Source organism: Anolis carolinensis, chromosome 1, assembly GCF_035594765.1.
Source record: "Anolis carolinensis isolate JA03-04 chromosome 1, rAnoCar3.1.pri, whole genome shotgun sequence".
Taxonomy (NCBI): Eukaryota; Metazoa; Chordata; class Lepidosauria; order Squamata; family Dactyloidae; genus Anolis; species Anolis carolinensis.
This window is the reverse complement of record NC_085841.1, coordinates 367,492,022-367,510,632: the sequence shown is the minus strand read 5'-3', so window position 1 is coordinate 367,510,632 and position 18,611 is coordinate 367,492,022. Positions and strand designations below refer to the sequence as shown.

The window sequence follows — 18,611 nt, the reverse complement described above, 5'->3', positions numbered from 1 at the left end:
AGCCTCAGGCCCCTTCCTTTTCCCAAAAGGAAATTTGCCCATGCCTGCACTATAGTCTTTGCTGAGGCTGTTTTGGAAGGCATGGAGAAATACATTTGGGTGTCATCAGAATACTGATAACACCCTGGCCCATGCCTATGGATGATCTCTCCCAGCCGTCTCATGTAAATATTTAAAATCATTGGGGATAGAATGGCACCTCATGGGATGCCATATTACAGCTCCCTTTTTGAGGAGTAGGTATTCACAAGCACCAACACCTGGAACGTGCCTGGGAGGTACAACTGGAACCATTGCGACACAGTGCCCCCAATTTCCAGCTCCTCCAGGCCTTCCAGAAGGATGCCTTCGTTGATGTTGTTGAAGGCTGCAGAGAGGTCTAAGAGCAACACAGTCCCCTTGTCAGTATTGAGATGGAGATCATCCACTAAGGCCACCATTGCAATCTCAATTCCATATCCTGCTCTGAGGCAGGTTTGAAATGAGTCAAGGAAGTGCGTGTCATTCAAGACCACCTGGAGTTGGAGGGCAACTGACTTCTCAATCACCTTGACCAAAAAAGGGAAGTTAGTCACTGGTCTGTAATACTTAGGTCCAGGGGATCCAGGGAGGGCTTTTTTTTAGCAATGGTCTAACTTCTAGAGATGTGCACAGTATTTGTTCCTTTTGTTCCAGTTGTGTTTCCGTTTTGTATCGTCAATTCGGATGGCATGAAATGGAATGCTCCCACCCCCACCTGAAACAAAAACCAACTCAAAACACCAAGTAAGGGGCACTCCTTACTCTGTTATCAGATGCAGCAGGCCCTGCAAAACCCGGGTGCATAAGCCCAAAGCCTGCACTCATAGGCCTGCGTATCCGAGCCTATGTTTGCAGGCTTTGGACTTACGTGCCGGGCCTCACAGGACCTGCAGCCGAGTGCTGAGTAAGATGCACTCCTTACTTTGTAATCGAATACAGCAGGCCTGTGAGGCCCGGGTGCATAGGCCCAAAGCCTGCACTCGTAAGCCCAGGCACCCGGGCCTATGGTTGCAGGTTTTGGGCCTACACACTTGGGTCTCACAGGACCTGCAGCCGAGTGCCGAGTAAGGAGCATTCCTAACTCTGCAATCGGATGCAGCAGGCCCAGCAAGGCCCAGGTGCTCTGAGCTGGGAAAAAAAAAACAGATCCTTCAGCCCGGAAAACAAAACAAAAGAAATGTTTGACTTCCAGATTTTGGGAGGTCAAAAACAGAACAGGGACCCATCGAAAGCCAGGACACGAAACAGAACAAGGTAAGTCCCAAATGCACACCACTACTAACTACTGCTTCTTTTAAACAAGGTGCAAAGTTTCCCTCCCTGAGAGATGCATTAATAATTGGTTGATCCCAGGAGGCTGTAACATGGAGCCAAGGCAGTTACAGGGCCATCAAACTGCATTCTTTCAACAGTGTAGATGCACCCTAATATCCTGAATTGATACTAAAGATCAGAAATAGAGAGCAAACCCTGCAGAGCCATGCTGCTTGGACGGCATCTTCCTCCAAGGCATATGTGGGTTGGACTAGATGGCCTCCGGGGTCCCTTCTGACCCTAGGATTTTATGAAATACTGAACAGAAAGGCAGCCCAAAAGTGCCTCAATGTGGCCTGCAAAGCACCTCTGGCTATTTTGCCCCGGGGAAAGTGGAATTGCCTGCCTGTCTCTGCAATAATCGCCCTGGGCAGAGAGATAAGCCTTTCCGATCTTCCCGGGTCCTCCCGGTCTCTCTCCTTGCCGCGTTCATCAATATTACACAGCCTATAACTTGTATCCTTTGTAATGTTTCTGCAGCCTTGAGTATTGCTTTTTTAACATTATTCTTTATTCAAGAGAACAAAGCTACAAACATATAAATAAAGAGAAACGTATACAGGGAAACATATTGAAGCAGAATCTCCACCACCATCACCGCCCGCCCCAGAGAAAGTACACAGTCACAAACCTGTTTTCTTCATATATGAAAATGAAAGTACAACAGAACTGAATCTGAACTGAACTGTGTTGTACCATCAGTGTGGTTTCATTTGATAATAATGAATGTTTAATTGTATGGTTTTAATTGTATTTGTTTATTTTATATTTATATGTTTGGGCATCAAATTGCTGCCTTTTGTAAGGCCGCCCTGAGTCACTTCCAGGGTGAGAAGGGCGGGATCCAAATATGTGAAATAAATAAATATAACATGTAGACTCAACTGCATTGAACTGTATTGTATGAGTTTCCACTGACCAAATAACACCGTTTCAAACTGGATTATATGGCAGTGTAGATGGGGCTTAAAACCAGCTCTGTGTTTCTCCGTATCTATGATGCTTTGTTGGAAAAGTGAGAGCCAGGTTATTTTGGCTTCCAAACTCACCGTGGCTACAGGACAATAACGCAATTACAGTCCAAGTGAGTCTCATAGGCAAAATTAATGGAGCTTGACTATGATTTGCAAGCATCGAAAGACCAAGGAATCATTTTTATTGCTTTTTAAATCTAGTTTCTTTTATTACAGAATGGTAAGGGAGAATGGAAGGGGATAGCCTTTTAGTTTTTCATGTCAGGTGCAGCATATGGGCCATGTTTCAGATAATCACCAATTTTCTAAATTGTATAATGAGATCTTATATTGATGATGATGATGATGATGATAGAAAGAAAGAAAGAAAGAAAGAAAGAAAGAAAGAAAGAAAGAAAGAAAGAAAGAAAGAAAGAGAAAGAAAGAAAGAAAGAAACTGCAGAGTCTCGTCAGTTCCATGGCTTTCATGGGTGTGCTTTTCATAATCTTTTTCTCTTGAGTTTTCCTTGCATTGAGGACATTTGGGCCAGTTCCCTTGCAAACACAGACTACATCTACATGGCAGAATGAATGAATGTGGTTTAGACCACTTTAACTGCCACAGCTCAGTGCCATGCAATCCTGGATTTGTAGTTTGATGAGGGCACCATCACTCTTAGGCAGAGGAGGCTCAAGACCTTGCCACAGTAAAACTCCCAGTGTTCTATAGCACTGATTTGCTGCAGTTCAAGTGATGCTGAAATGCATTAATTCTGCATTGTAGCTGCACTGCCAGTTGCATTTTGTCGGGAGGTGTCAATCCAACTGTTTACTCAACCTTATTTTAATTTTCTCTATCCAATATCTAGAGTTGTGCATTCAGGGTAAACCTTGACCCATTTTGTGTCCCTGCCTTCAGTGGGGGACCCAACCTTTTTTTGGGGATCCTCCCGAAATCAGGAGGGCAGATATTTGTTTTGGATCTGGAGTGCCAAAAGATCCATTTTCTATTGGCCCATTATTGGGGAGGGGGGTTCCCAGGCTCCCCTTCCCATGCACTTTAAGGAGGCGTCGTCTTACTGGCTGTTTCTTTCTACTCTAGAGGAGGTGCTCGGCTGCAGGCACTGGCTGGTGTGCATGCTTTCTCGGCCTGCACACCACACACACACACTCCTTGGAAAGAGAGTGTGTGTGGGGCATGCAGGCTCATAAAGCATGCACGCCTGCCAGTTCCTGCAGCTGAGTGCTCCCTCTAGAGTAAGAATTTCTTACTCTAGAAGGAAAAAAGGAGGGGTTCGGCTGCAGGTGGCACTGGCAGGTGCCCATGCTTTCTCTCCCGGGCTACACCACACCAGACAGCCACGCACTCTTTTCCTTCCAAGGCATTTTAAGGAGACCTCCCACCTCAATAACCTCATGGAAGAGGAGAGTAGTTTTCAGGGAATTGAGGTTTACTTTTTGTTTGCTGGGGGATTAATAAAAAAGATCAAATTGGGATACCGAAAAGCAGGTTTGGAGCTGGGATTGACTCCCGCTTGCTTTTGTGGCGAGCTGATTTTTGTACCAGGAGGGAGGTTCCTGTTCTGTGCTCTTGAAGTACCGAAAGAAATGAAGGAAACGGGAGAAACAGATTCCATGCACAACTCTACCAATATGTTAAAAATATTTTTTGGGGGGGGTCCTTCTTCATTTTCCAAAATGATTAAAAAATGAAAGGGGATTCCACACCAAAATGTTAGGAAGAGCTTCCTTATCGAAATAATGTTTCACAGAGGGATGGACTGCACTGGTGGCTGATAGATTCTCTTTCCAAAGAGTTTGGATGGACAGCTTTTGAGATACAGTCCTTATATGCAGCCAAATGCACAGTGGAATGCACAAAGGGGATCCATGTGCAATTGCACTATTGGCTTAATGCTCCTTTGTGCAAATTTGAAGTGTCTAATGACTTTTTGCAAGGGGTGGGTTGCCTATGTGAATGGCTTCCAGTGGGATTCTGGCCCACGTGAAGCATATAAATTGAAAGGAAGTTAAAAGCAGCATGTTTGTTTATGCCTGGGAGTCACTTGTTGGCTTATAGTAACCCCATGGATTTCATAGGGTTTAAACAAACGCTTTAATAAAAAGCCACGCTTCAATAGCAGATTATTAAAAGCCTATTCTTTAGAAACAATAAGATCTTGCCATATGGTTGTAAAAATAATTGAAATTGTAAAAAATTGATAATGGAAAGACAGCAAAGGGTTGGGCGGGGAGATTGGTTTTGCCTTTCCATCACAGAACAGAATCCTCCGGGGCAGCAGCTGACAACCGTGATTTAGAATATCACAACTGGAATAAAACAAAAAAGATTTAAACATCTGTCATCTGGAGTGACAGTTCTTCAAGAAGGCAAAGCTGGGATGCTCCCGCTGTTTCCTGTGGATCACGATGAAATGCTCAGCAATGTGATACTGTGGTGTGGTGGAGGCTCCTTCTCTGGAGGTCTTTTGAGAAGCTTGGATGGGGTCTTCCTGCATTGCACCATGGGACTGGCTGGATGGCCTTTGGGGGTCCTTTCCAAGTCCTAGAGCTTAGAATTCTATTTTAGAGTGTATTTTACTCTTGACCTTGGAACGGAGGTTGGACAGGCATCTTCCAGGAATGCTTTTTCTCTGTGTTTTTGGATGGCAAAATGCGGTTGGACTAGATGGCCTCTGGGAGTCTATTTCAGCTCAAGGATTCCATGATTCTCTGAGATAATAAGCTTGAGAAGTCATATACTGTAATATAGTCCATCTAGAGTAGGCCTGGGCAAGCTTGGGCCCTCCAGGTGTTTTGGACTTCAACTCCCACAATTCCTAACAGCCTACCGGCTGTTAGGAATTGTGGGAGTTGAAGTCCAAAACACCTGGAGGGCCCAAGTTTACTCAGGCCTGATCCACATGATATCACATAGAAGAAGGTGCGTATTTGCATAGGAAAACTGCATTTTCTGTGCAGGTGATACTTCTACTGAAATATTGTCCCGAACAAGGGAAACTCACCACATTTCCTCAACACTCAAAATCCAAATGTTTCTACCATTTTGCAAGTGTGTATTATTTCCATCCTTATTCTGCTCTCCCTCTTTCCTAGACAGAATTGGGTCCCCACCTAATTCCACACCGCAGATGCCATACAAACGCCATGCACATGGATGTCCTTGCAGCATCACCCCAGTGCAGCTGTGGAGAAAAGCAGATACCTTCCGTGTCACTTGAACTAAATTGCAGCCTTTGTTTGGGAGTCGACAGGGAAGCAAAACTGTTTCTGTGTTTTCTTCCTACAAGTGGGAAGTGTGATGAGTATGGGCAAGAGAGCACCGGTGAAGAAGGGAGACGTGAGCAAATGACCCGTGAGCAGGTGTTTCAATGCACTGATACACTTCTAAATTAACTCTGGTCCTAGAGTTGGAGTAGATCACCAGGGGCATCCATCAAACCCCGCTCTGAAGACTGACACAGTTGTGTTTCTGGCTGTTCCTCATCTCTTCTGATAATGAACTGAATCTGTGGCTCTGAACGTACCAAATGATCCCTGGGTCCTTCTGCTCCTTGGTGTAGCCTTCCTCCAAGCATCTCCCTCTGGTCTGTTTCTCCTCCAGGAGAGTCTGCTCTGCTGGGGCCAAGGCAACCTCTTCCTCACTAATAGGCAGAGTGCGGCATAGTTGTTATTAGGCTTGTGCAATCTGGGTAAGCCGTAATCCGTTTTGGTGTCCCAGCTTTTAGTGGGGGCCCCGCTCCATTTTTGGAGAGCCTCTCAAATTTGGGAGGACAAATATCTGTTTTTGTTCTGGGGGTACTGAAAGATTAGTTTTATATTGGCCCATTATGTGTGTGTGTGTGGGGGGCTTCTTATCATTTTAGGCATTTAAGCTGTTTCTACTATAGAGGAGAGACGATGCAGGCAGGCGAGCGTGCTTTCTCTCCCAGACCTGCATGCCACACACTCCAAGGCATTTAAAGGAGGCGAGTCCTTCTTAAAGCTGTTTCTTGCTCCAGAGGAGAGTGCTGCAGGCAGGTGAGTGGGCTTTAAGGAGGCTTCCTACCTGTTTCTACTCTAGAGGAGAGGCAATGCAGGCAGGCGAGCATGCTTTCTCTCCCAAGCCTGCATGCCACACACACTCTTTCCAAGGCATTTAAAGGAGGCAAGTTCTTAAAGCTGTTTCTTGCTCCAGAGGAGAGGTGCTGCAGGCAGGTGAGTGGGCTTTAAGGAGGTTTCCTACCTGTTTCTACTCTAGAGGAGAGGTGCTGCAGGCAGGCGAGTGGGCTTTAAGGAGGTTTCCTACCTGTTTCTACTCTAGAGGAGAGGTGCTGCAGGCAGGTGAGTGGGCTTTAAGGAGGTTTCCTACCTGTTTCTACTCTAGAGGAGAGGTGCTGCAGGCAGGCGAGTGGGCTTTAAGGAGGTTTCCTACCTGTTTCTACTCTAGAGGAGAGGTGCTGCAGGCAGGCGAGTGGGCTTTAAGGAGGTTTCCTACCTGTTTCTACTCTAGAGGAGAGGCAGTGCAGGCAGGTGAGTGGGCTTTAAGGAGGTTTCCTAGCTGTTTCTACTCTAGAGGAGAGGTGCTGCAGGCAGGCGAGTGGGCTTTAAGGAGGTTTCCTACCTGTTTCTACTCTAGAGGAGAAGCAGTGCAGGCAGGTGAGTGGGCTTTAAGGAGGTTTCCTACCTGTTTCTACTCTAGAGGAGAGGTGCTGCAAGCAGGCGAGTGGGCTTTAAGGAGGTTTCCTACCTGTTTCTACTCTAGAGGAGAGGCAATGGAGGCAGGTGAGTGGGCTTTAAGGAGGTTTCCTACCTGTTTCTACTCTAGAGGAGAGGTGCTGCAGGCAGGTGAGTGGGCTTTAAGGAGGTTTCCTACCTGTTTCTACTCTAGAGGAGAGGTGCTGCAGGCAGGCGAGTGGCCTTTAAGGAGGTTTCCTACCTGTTTCTACTCTAGAGGAGAGGTGCTGCAGGCAGGCGAGTGGGCTTTAAGGAGGTTTCCTACCTGTTTCTACTCTAGAGGAGAGGCAGTGCAGGTAGGTGAGTGGGCTTTAAGGAGGTTTCCTAGCTGTTTCTACTCTAGAGGAGAGGTGCTGCAGGCAGGCGAGTGGGCTTTAAGGAGGTTTCCTACCTGTTTCTACTCTAGAGGAGAAGCAGTGCAGGCAGGTGAGTGGGCTTTAAGGAGGTTTCCTACCTGTTTCTACTCTAGAGGAGAGGTGCTGCAGGCAGGCGAGTGGGCTTTAAGGAGGTTTCCTACCTGTTTCTACTCTAGAGGAGAGATGCTGCAGGCAGGCGAGTGGGCTTTAAGGAGGTTTCCTACCTGTTTCTACTCTAGAGGAGAGGCAATGCAGGCAGGCGAGTGGGCTTTAAGGAGGTTTCCTACCTGTTTCTACTCTAGAGGAGAGATGCTGCAGGCAGGCGAGTGGGCTTTAAGGAGGTTTCCTACCTGTTTCTACTCTAGAGGAGAGGCAGTGCAGGCAGGTGAGTGGGCTTTAAGGAGGTTTCCTAGCTGTTTCTACTCTAGAGGAGAGGTGCTGCAGGCAGGCGAGTGGGCTTTAAGGAGGTTTCCTACCTGTTTCTACTCTAGAGGAGAAGCAGTGCAGGCAGGTGAGTGGGCTTTAAGGAGGTTTCCTACCTGTTTCTACTCTAGAGGAGAGGTGCTGCAGGCAGGCGAGTGGGCTTTAAGGAGGTTTCCTACCTGTTTCTACTCTAGAGGAGAGATGCTGCAGGCAGGCGAGTGGGCTTTAAGGAGGTTTCCTACCTGTTTCTACTCTAGAGGAGAGGTGCTGCAGGCAGGCGAGTGGGCTTTAAGGAGGTTTCCTACCTGTTTCTACTCTAGAGGAGAGGTGCTGCAGGCAGGCGAGTGGGCTTTAAGGAGGTTTCCTACCTGTTTCTACTCTAGAGGAGAGGTGCTGCAGGCAGGCGAGTGGGCTTTAAGGAGGTTTCCTACCTGTTTCTACTCTAGAGGAGAGGCAGTGCAGGCAGGTGAGTGGGCTTTAAGGAGGTTTCCTAGCTGTTTCTACTCTAGAGGAGAGGTGCTGCAGGCAGGCGAGTGGGCTTTAAGGAGGTTTCCTACCTGTTTCTACTCTAGAGGAGAGGCAGTGCAGGCAGGTGAGTGGGCTTTAAGGAGGTTTCCTACCTGTTTCTACTCTAGAGGAGAGGTGCTGCAGGCAGGCGAGTGGGCTTTAAGGAGGTTTCCTACCTGTTTCTACTCTAGAGGAGAGGTGCTGCAGGCAGGCGAGTGGGCTTTAAGGAGGTTTCCTAGCTGTTTCTACTCTAGAGGAGAGATGCTGCAGGCAGGCGAGTGGGCTTTAAGGAGGTTTCCTACCTGTTTCTACTCTAGAGGAGAGGCAGTGCAGGCAGGTGAGTGGGCTTTAAGGAGGTTTCCTAGCTGTTTCTACTCTAGAGGAGAGGTGCTGCAGGCAGGCGAGTGGGCTTTAAGGAGGTTTCCTAGCTGTTTCTACTCTAGAGGAGAGGCAGTGCAGGCAGGTGAGTGGGCTTTAAGGAGGTTTCCTAGCTGTTTCTACTCTAGAGGAGAGGTGCTGCAGGCAGGCGAGTGGGCTTTAAGGAGGTTTCCTACCTGTTTCTACTCTAGAGGAGAGGCAGTGCAGGCAGGTGAGTGGGCTTTAAGGAGGTTTCCTACCTGTTTCTACTCTAGAGGAGAGGTGCTGCAGGCAGGCGAGTGGGCTTTAAGGAGGTTTCCTACCTGTTTCTACTCTAGAGGAGAGGTGCTGCAGGCAGGCGAGTGGGCTTTAAGGAGGTTTCCTACCTGTTTCTACTCTAGAGGAGAGGCAGTGCAGGCAGGTGAGTGGGCTTTAAGGAGGTTTCCTAGCTGTTTCTACTCTAGAGGAGAGGTGCTGCAGGCAGGCGAGTGGGCTTTAAGGAGGTTTCCTACCTGTTTCTACTCTAGAGGAGAGGCAGTGCAGGCAGGTGAGTGGGCTTTAAGGAGGTTTCCTACCTGTTTCTACTCTAGAGGAGAGGTGCTGCAGGCAGGCGAGTGGGCTTTAAGGAGGTTTCCTACCTGTTTCTACTCTAGAGGAGAGGTGCTGCAGGCAGGCGAGTGGGCTTTAAGGAGGTTTCCTAGCTGTTTCTACTCTAGAGGAGAGATGCTGCAGGCAGGCGAGTGGGCTTTAAGGAGGTTTCCTACCTGTTTCTACTCTAGAGGAGAGGCAATGCAGGCAGGCGAGCATGCTTTCTCTCCCAGGCCTGCATGCCACACACACTCTTTCCAAGGCATTTAAAGGAGACAAGTCCATCTTAAAGCTGTTTCTTGCTCCAGAGGAGAGGTGCTGCAGGCAGGCTAGTGCACTTTAAGGAGGCTTCTTACCGATTTCTACTCTAGAGGAGAGGTGCTTGGCTGCAGGCATGCACACATGCTTTAAGGAGGCTTCTTGTTCTTAAAGCTGTTTCTAGGTGCTGCAGGCAGGTGTGTGTGCAATTTCTCTCCCAGGCCAGCACCACGCCAGCCACACACTCTTTCCAAGGCATTTCATGGAGGTTTCCCACCAAAGCAACACCAAACTACCCCTCCTGTTGGCTGAACCCCTGGCCAGAATACTTTTTGTGATCCACTTTGCATCTAGTTCGCAAAAGAAATCCTGTTAGTGAATTAATGAATGTATGTATTGGGCTGTGCTGCACATTAGGCTGCACTGGTGCACATTGGCACTACTTAGCCAGTACTTAGTGCCCCCAAAATATCAATTACTTAAGATTTACTTAGTTCCATTTGTTATTGGAATATTGAAATCTGAGTCCAACTTGCCAAGAAAACTCTGATAGGTTTCTCACAAGTCGGGAATGACTTGAAGGCAAACAGCAAGGAGAATTGAGTTCTACAGCTCTGCAATACATTGATGTTATTGTTGTTGCTATTGCTGTTGTTGTTTATGTTTACAGTGAACAAGTAACTAAGAGTGCCTTCTAGATTGTAGAACGAATAAGCTTGGCCGCACATTACCTGCCATGGCTCAGTGCTTTGGCTGCGGAGGCGAAGAACCTACCAAACAGCAACGGCATGGATCCTGCAGCAGATATGCGCCTCTTATCCGACTGATGGATCCCCATCCACACACAAAGGTGAGAACACTCTGACTGCAGCTGCCACACAATTTGTATCGCAAGGTGTTATTTTGTTTTATGGGGAGATCATGCACAAAGGAGAGACAACGATGAGGCAAGACAAGCCCTTGCATCAATAACACCGGGAGAAATGCTAAGTGTTACTGATTCGAACTTTTCTCCATTTCATTTGCTCTCCTGCATTTCACTCATTTTTTTCCCAGAGAATAATACACCAGAAGAGAGACAAGCAAGACACCTTTTGTTCTCCTGTTTTTCAGAGCAACAAATGACTAGTTTTCCACTCCTCCTTTTCAAAAAGAGCAGCATAATTCTGTTTCCAGCAAGATAAATGCACCAGAGAAGACAACGCAAGACACACCGCCGCCGCTCTGAAAGAAAGAACACAAACATCATCTAATTAATTCAGTTCTGTTTTACTGCACAGAAAGCATAGTTTTCCCAGGCGAGGGATTTTCTTGTCAGGGGCATGAGGTTATGCTGAGCAGAAAGGTGATGTTGCCCACCTGAATGTCAGGTTGAATGCCATTGATACACTCACCTGCAAGGCTGCTTTATCAGGCTCTGCACAAGTGCCCCATTCACACACACACACACACACACCCATGGCTAACATTTCTTATGCAGGGAAGGATTTTTTTGGCACCTTCAAGGTTTCTCTTGGCCCCTGGGATTGTCACTGGGTGGACATTACTCCCCTTGGCACAAGTAAGCCTAAGCAAGCCCATTGGGGATGTATCATTGGGTGCATGATGTTAGTATGACCACCACATTGTGATGATGATGATTGTCATCCATGGGATCTCCCTTTCAGTTAAGTCAAAGGGTGCTGCTCACCAATGGGTCTGCTTCATCCTGGAAAGAAGTGACTAGTGGAGTGCTGCAGGGTTTGCTCCTGGTCCCAGTTCTGTTCAAGATCTTTACTCATGAATTGGATGAAGGTTTAGAGAGCGGGCTTATCAAGTTCACAGATAGGACCAAATTGGGTGGGAGTGACATACTCCAGAGGACAGGGTCAGGATCCAAAGTGACCTCAACACACGAGAGAGCGGATTGGCCAAAACTAACAAAAGGAATTGACTTCTGATTGTGATTACTGTCTATATTTTTATATGTGTTATTATACTGTGATTTTACTGTGTTGCTATTTTTATTGATGTAATACTGTTTTGGGCTTGGCCCAATGTAAGCCACCCTGAGTCCTTTGGGAGATGGAGCAGGGTATAAATAAAGTTATTATTATTGTTGTTATTTTATTGTATGACACAACAAACAAGATAGATATGCTGGATTTTGTATCACAAAATCACAAGTCGAACACTTCCCAAGTGTCTAGGACTGTGTGATGTATTTTCGGATTATGCGCACAGATCCCTTTTGCAGTTGGCGGATTGTAGTTTTGTCAATGTCTATTGTTTCCAAATGCTGGCTGAGATCTTTTGGCATGGCACCCAATGTGCCAATCACCACTGGGACCACCTGTACTCGTTTCTTCCAGAGTCTTTGAAGTTCGATCTTGAGGTCCTGATAGCGGCTGAGTTTTTCCTGTTGTTTTTCATCAATGTGACTGTCACCTGGGATGGCAACATCAATGATCCAAACCTTTTTCTTTTCCACAACTGTGATGTCTGGTGTGTTGTGTTCCAGAACTTTGTCAGTCTGGATTCGGAAGACCCACAGTATCTTTGCATGCTCATTTTCCAATACTTTTGCAGGTTTGTGATCCCACCAGTTCTTTGCTGCTGGGAGGTGGTACTTGAGGCATAAGTTCCAGTGAATCATTTGGGCCACATAGTTGTGCCTCTGTTTGTAGTCTGTCTGTGCAATTTTCTTACAGCAGCTGAGGATATGATCCATGGTTTTGTCGGTTTCCTTGCACAGTCTGCATTTTGGGTCATCCGCTGATTTATTATTATTATTATTATTATTATTATTATTATTATTATTATTATTATTATTATTTCAACAAGGACAAATGTAAGATCCTATACTTAGGCAGAAAAAAATGAACTACAAAGATACAGGATGGGGGACGCCTGGCTTGACAACAGTCCATGTGAGAAAGATCTTGGAGTCTTCATGGAGAGGAAGCTGAACATGAGCCAAGAGTGTGGTGCAGCAGCTAAAAAAGCCAATGGGATATTGGGCTGCATCCAAAGTAGTCTCGTGCCAAGATTGAGGGAAGTCAGGGTGCCGCTCTATTCTGCTTAGATCAGACCTCCTCAACTAGAATCACACTGTGTCCAATTATGATTCTCACAGTTTAAAAAGGATATTGACTCTAAGCTGGAAGGTGCCCAGAGGGCGACTAAAAGGACCATGAATCCCTCTGAGGAGCGTCTTAAAGAACTGGAGATATTTATCCTGCAGAAGAGAAGGTTGAGAGAAGGAGACATGAGAGCCATGTTTAAATATGTGAAAGGGTCTCATAAGGAAGAAGGTGCATTCTTCCTTCTGCTGCCCTGGAAACCAGGATTAGGAGCAGTGGGTTCAAATGACAGGAAAGGAAATTCCACCTAAACATTATTAGGAAGAACTTCCTGGACGTATGAGCTGTTCAGCAGTGGAACTCTCTCTCTGCCCCAGAGTCTGGTGGAAGCTCCTTCCTTGGAGGCTTTTAAGCAGAGACTGAATGGCCATCTGTCAGGGGTGCTTTGATTGTACTTTTCCTGTATAGCGGGGGGGTTGCACTCGATGGCCCATGAGTTCTCTTCCAACTCTATTATTCTATGATGATATTATTCTATATCTGCATTATCACACTAGAGCTGAAATAATAGGCAAAGAGTTCCAACCAATCTGAAAGTTGAGGGAAGGGGCCTTTGAAATGCTCAGTCAGAGAAGCCCTGGGTCTCACTAAACTACAAGTCCCAGAATCCTGCAGGAGGAAGCAGCCAGAGGATTTCAGATGAGATGCAGATTTGCCTACTCTTTCAGCTCTAGTGGGGTCCTAGGTTTGGAGGAGACCCAAGGGCCATCTAGTCCAACCCTCTTCTGCCATTGAGGAGCACACAATCCAAGCCCTACCTAAAGATGACTCTCCAAGTACTGCTTAAAAACCTCCCAAGGAGAAGATCCCATCCTAAGACAGCTTACTTTTCTTTGTTTATTATGTTCCTCCAAAGGGGACACGACTAGAGGACGATGATTCTATTCTATACAAGAACTTGTGGTTCAGCACCATGGACAGGAGCAGAAGCACCACATTTGTACCCTTGAATAGAATGCAGGTATTGGACATCCGGGGGGGAAATGTCCCATTGTTTTTTAATGGGGAATTAATGGATATGGGCCACATTCCAGGGGTTAACCCAAGCATGGGCCAACTTGGGCCCTCTCTCCAGGTGCTTTGGACTTCAACTCCCACCATTCCTGGGCTCAGGCCCTTTCCTTTCCCCCCGTCAGCCGCTTATGGCCATCTGTCAGGAGGGCTTAGATTGTGTCTTCCTTCATGGCAGAAAGAGGTTGGACTGAATGGCCCTTGGCTGGCCCATAGCCAGGATTTTGATTTTGGGGGGGGGGGGTGTGAGTATGAGCGTGAGAGGATCTGCCCTAGCAAACCTTTTGTATCGTTATCCCAATACTCCCATGCATATGGGATATATTGAGCATGGTGATCAGATCATGATATGAATAAACATAACATCATTTCCTAATTTGTTCTCTCATAAATACATGGGGGGAAGTTTATTAAACTGCACAAACTTTGTTTCTGTGGAAGGGACATCCTGCTACAGCACATTTTGCTATTGTTTTTCAATGAATATCTCATCATCGCGTCTCAACCCATTCATCAAAATTTGCAGCAGCCACAAAAACAAATTTTCTTGAACCAGACTGTGGTGCAGCTGGTTATTAGCCACTGCCAGCTGCAATAAATCACTACTGACCAAGAGGTCATGAGTTCGAAGCCATCCCGGGTTGGAGTGAGCTCCCGACCATTTAATAGTCCAGCTTGCTGTTGACCTATGCAGCTGAAAGACAGTTGCATCTGTCAAGTTGGAATTTAGGTACTGCTTATGCAGGGAGGTTAATTTAACTAATTATGATGCCATAAAATCTCCAGCGGCATGTGGAAGAATGAGGAAGTACTCCATCAAGGACTCGTTGTCACAAGTGGATGGTGAAGTGGCAGCTCCCCCTGTGGGCGGAATCAAGCATACTCTCATGAAGCCGGAAGCTGGAATGTTAAAAAGCCTCTGTGTCTGTCTGTCTATATATGTTGTATGACTAATAATTGCACTGAAAGTTTGCCATGTATATGTTCATTGTCATCCATCCTAAGTCCCCTTCAGGGTGAGAAAGAAGGGCGGAATATAAATACCATAAATAAACAAATAAATAAATAAACTTCATTTATATGTCGCTCTTCTCCCGCAAAGGGACCCAAAGCGGCTTCCAACATGTTAAAATACAATACAAAATCAACAACATCAAAGGGACAAATAGAAAACATTATAAGCAACCAATAAAACATAAACAAGCATGTAAAACAACTGCGTTCAAAATAAGGACCACACAATTAAAAAGGAAATAACACTTTCAAACTAGGAACAGAAAATGTTTCAAATTTTGTTACATAGTGTTATATAGCATTTGGAAAATGCAAGAAAAGAGAAGGATAAGTAATGAAATCCAAACTAGAGGTAGGGCTTTCCTTTCTCTCTCTTCCTCTCCCTCCGTCCTTTACTCAGATGGATGTGTTTCCACCTGCCAAACATTCCCCGGCCTCCTTGGGGCCCATTTGGCCGACTCAGCCCCGGATCCATTTCCATCTCCTTTCGGAGGTTGTTTATTCTGTGTCGCCTTTGGCCCCTCCGCCGTCAGCTGCAAAAAGGAAACCTGGAAGGACATTTGAAAGGTTTCTGTTCATATTGATGAAAACTTCAAACTGAGTTATTTCAAAGCTGACTGGAGCCGTGGCTGGACCAGGCCCCGAGGTGAGATGCGGAGTCTGCAGAAAGGAGGGACTTTGGGACCGGCCAGAGGTCAGCCTTGATGGCCAGCGGCCCGGAAAGGAGGGAAAGAAACAGGTCAGCAGATAGAGGAGAGGGACCCCCTCTTCGGTTTCAAAAGGGAGGCAGAACTTCAAATCAAAAAGCAGAATGCATGTACCAATCAGGCCAGTTCAAATACCTTCCTTAAAGGGAACCTTATTATGGAGTTTGTTCCCAAGAGTTACAAGCTGGGTAGATGCAGGGAATGCTGTGGATGGAGCGTATCTGGATTTCAGGAAGGCCTTCCTTTGACAACGACACCCAACTCCTTCTGCACCTGGAGCCTGGAGCAACGTCAATACCAGACCATTTCACCTTATGTCTGGAGGCTCTGTTGAACTGGCTATGTGCTAGTAGATTGAAGGTGAACCCGTGAAGACCGAGATTCTCTGGCATGGCCGTTCAACTGGTCTGACCCACTTGCTCCCCACCTTCGATGGTGCTGCCCTATCTCCTTCGCCCACCGTTAAGAGCCTGGGTGTCGTTTTAGATTCGCAGCTGACAATGGAAGCTCAGGTCGCTGCTGCCAGCAAACAGGCCTTTTCCACCTACGACAAGCAAGGCAACTGGCACCCTATCTCTCTGATGAGGCTCTGGCAACGGTCATCCAGGCCACGGTCACGTCTAGGCTGGACTATTGCAACGCCCTGTATGTTGGCCTTCCGATGTCCACGACCCGAAAGCTCCGTATTGTTCAGAATGCGGCAGCCAAGCTACTCACAAGAACACCCATGAAATGCCATATAACACCAGTGCTGCAGCATCTGCATTGGCTCCCAACTGATTACCGTGGTCTATATAAGATGCTAGTTCTGACCTTTAAAACTCTTTACGGCCAGGGCCCATCGTACCTTAGGGACCGTCTCTCCTTCTCCCATCATCGGAGGTTGCAACGACCATCCCAACGAGACGTACTTTATGTACCGGGTCCTAGAGAAGGGCACTTGGAGAGGACCAGGCGCAGAGCTTTTTCTATTTCTGCCCCTGCCTCATGGAAGGCCTTGCCGCCCTAGATGAGAGCCATGCGTGAGTTGGGGCCTTTTACCCTCGCACTCAAGACCTGGCTCTTTACTAGAGCTTACTATTATTTTCAGCCTGCATCAATAGGGGAATAGCATCTAGATCCAGGGAAGTCCTGCTCCCCTCTATTCTGCCTTGGTCAGACCACACCTGGAATACTGTGTTCAATTTTGGGCACCGCAGTTGAAGGGAGATGTTGACAAGCTGGAAAGTGTCCAGAGGAGGGCGACTAAAATGATCAAAGGTCTGGAGAACAAGAATCCCTATGAGGAGCGGCATAAAGAGCTGGGCATGTTTAGCTTGCAGAAGAGAAGGCTGAGAGGAGACATGATAGCCATGTACAAATACTTGAAGGGAAGTCATAGGGAGGAGGGAGGGAGCTTGTTTTCTGCTGCCCTGCAGACTAGGACACAATGGAACAATGGCTTCAAACTACAGGAAAGGAGATTCCACCTGTACATCAGGAAGAACTTCCTCACTGTGAGAAGGGCTGTTCGACAGTGGAACTCTCTCTCCCGGGCTGTGGTGGAGGCTCCTTGTTTGGAGGCTTTTAAGCAGAGGCTGGATGGCCATCTGTCAGGGGTGCTTTGAATGCGATTTCCTGCTTCTTAGCAGGGGGTTGGACTGGATGGCCCATGAGGTCTCTTCCAACTCTACTATTCTATGATTCTATGATTCTAGATCCAGTGAAGTCATGCTCCCCCTCTATTCTGTTCTAGTCAGACCACACCTGAATTCACACTGGGTCCAATTCTGGGCACTGCCATTGAAGGGAGATGTCAACAAGCTGTATCTAGAGAAGGGAGACTCACATGATCAAGGGTCTGGAGGACAAGCCCTATGAGGAGTGGCTGAAAGAGCTGGGCATATTGAGCCTGCAGAAAAGAAGGCTGAGAGGAGACATGATGAGGGCCATGGATCAAGATGGGAGGGGAGGTCATAGGAAGGAGGGAGCAGGTTTATTTTCTGTTGCCCTGGAGACTAGGACGCAATGGAGCAATGGCTTCAAACTTCAGGAAAGGAGATTCCACCTGAACATTAGAAATAACTTCCTCACTGTGAGAACTGTTCAACTGTGGAACTCTCTGTCCCGGAGGGAGTGTGGTGGAGGCTCCTTCTTTGGAGGCTTTGAAGCAGAGGCTGGATGGCCATCTGACGAGGGTGCTTTGAATGCGATTTCCTGCTTCTTGGCAGAATGGGGATGGTATATGAGGAGTCTTCCAGTTCTATGACTTCCAAAGACGGGGACTCCATCAGTTTCCAAGGCAAGGCATTCTGATGTTGACAAAGCTCTTAGACCAAGAAAAGGGTTCTCCCCGATGTTTAGGGAAAATCTATTTTCTTGTAATACCGAGTGCGTCGGTCCCTGGAGCTGCAGAAAACAAGCTCCCGTCTTCCGCATGACGTCCTTTCAAACATTTAAAGATAGTTCTTCTGTGTCGCCTGTCAGCTTTTACTTCTCCAGGCTAAATATGTGCAACAACGAAGCCAGTATTCTTCAGGTTTGGTTGACAGATGTCTAGCCATCAGGGCATTCTTCCCCATCTTCAAGTGGGATCTCTTTTCCTGGCATTTGAATAATAATAATCATCATCATCATCATCATCATCATCATAATTTATTTATACCACGCCACCATCTCCTCGTGGGGACTCAAGGGCAAAGGCCTGAACTACCAAGGCCAAAAAACGCAAGATTTTCAGGTGCAGGAATATCCTGGTTCTGGCTGGGAAATGCAGATATTCAAATCTCTGTATGTCCCTAAACTCGGAAAATATGAGATTTTTTTTTATGTTGGTTTGTTTCTGGGTTATATACACACTTGAAAACTCCCAAAAATTATAATACAAATCAAGATTCTACAACTCTATAGAGTACTTCTCATCAAAAAATGGTTTTCAAAGTATCATCAACAATGGTACAATTTCTATGTCATAATCTTAACACAGTATACTATTGAAGAACATAAAGAGACAACCAAGTGTGTATATACACATACATTTTGCTCTGCATTATTATAGATATTGTGCATTATTCGCTTCGCTTGTTTCTGGGTTACCCATGTCGTTTCCTGATTGGTTGTATCCTAAAAACATGACAACAGTAGACAAGAGGGCAGAAACTTTATCCTGGCAGGAAAAACTTCCTCCTCCACACGTTTAATGAAGTTTAATGACACACAAACAAAGGTTTTGCCATGTAATTAACTTTCCCCATGTGTTTATGA

At 46.5% G+C, this 18,611-nt stretch overlaps 2 long non-coding RNA genes across 2 annotated transcripts; one reads left to right on the top strand and one right to left on the bottom strand.

The window, feature by feature from the left end:
• The first annotated feature begins 5,301 nt into the window (after positions 1-5,301).
• Positions 5,302-11,618, top strand: LOC134295632 (uncharacterized). The gene is made up of 2 exons (XR_010002262.1): positions 5,302-6,001; positions 10,185-11,618. It is a non-coding gene; the product is annotated as an uncharacterized LOC134295632 (long non-coding RNA).
• LOC134295633 (uncharacterized) lies at positions 10,590-11,344 on the bottom strand. Its single transcript, XR_010002263.1, has 2 exons — positions 10,909-11,344; positions 10,590-10,738 (listed from the first exon to the last, which is right to left on the bottom strand). It is a non-coding gene; the product is annotated as an uncharacterized LOC134295633 (long non-coding RNA).
• Positions 11,619-18,611: the final 6,993 nt, after the last annotated feature.